The sequence below is a fragment of the Dasypus novemcinctus genome, chromosome 26, assembly GCF_030445035.2.
Source record: "Dasypus novemcinctus isolate mDasNov1 chromosome 26, mDasNov1.1.hap2, whole genome shotgun sequence".
Classification (NCBI taxonomy): Eukaryota; Metazoa; Chordata; class Mammalia; order Cingulata; family Dasypodidae; genus Dasypus; species Dasypus novemcinctus.
The window spans coordinates 1,829,320-1,830,060 of record NC_080698.1 but is presented as its reverse complement, the minus strand read 5'-3'; positions in this window follow the sequence as shown (position 1 = coordinate 1,830,060).

The following is a 741-nucleotide window of genomic DNA, read 5'->3' as shown; positions in this document are numbered from 1 at the left end:
CTTCCTCCCCCCGCTCCTGCCGCGAGTGCGGTGGGGGCTCGACCTGGGCGCCCACCCCTCGATGTCGAGGCCCGGGACCCCTTGTCCCCCTTCCCCTTCCCCCGCCGTTCAGCTCAGTGGAGGGCGGGGCAGGGGGCTCTCAGTGTGCCCCTGGGGACTCGTGGGGACCCCGGATGCGGCCCCGGGGGCCAGGGACTCTGGGGTTCGGGAGACGAGAAAGCACCTTCAATGTGAGGGCGAGTGTATGGCTTGTCTGAGGGTCAGGCGGGCGGGGGGCTGCGGTGGACGGCGTCCTTCCGGTCCCCTTCCAGCGTGTCCCCCCCTGTGCCCGGGGCCGGCTCAGCAGCGGGAGCAGTGGGGCCTGCGCCTTGGTATGTGGGTGCCGTTAGGTCCAGCCAAGACAAGCACAGCCCGGAAGAGGCCAAAGAGGGAGGGCGCACGGGGGGGCCGGCAGCCACCCTGTGCCCCAGGGGGTCAGTTTCTAGTGTGTGACCTCAGGGACACTTGGGGTGATCCCAGCAAGAGGCCCAAGTGGGCTCCATGGCCCCCCCCCTGTGGCTCCATGCCCCCCCCCCCCCCCCCGTGGCTCCTGAGGTTGGCAGCACAGAGCTGAGCCCTCTGGCCCCTCCTGCAGCCTCTAGGCCCCAGCGCCTTCCCTGGGGGGCATCGGCCTCTCCTGAGATTTGGGGAGGAAGCCTCAGAACCTCACAGGAGGGTCCTGACCCTGGGGCGGGTCTGTGA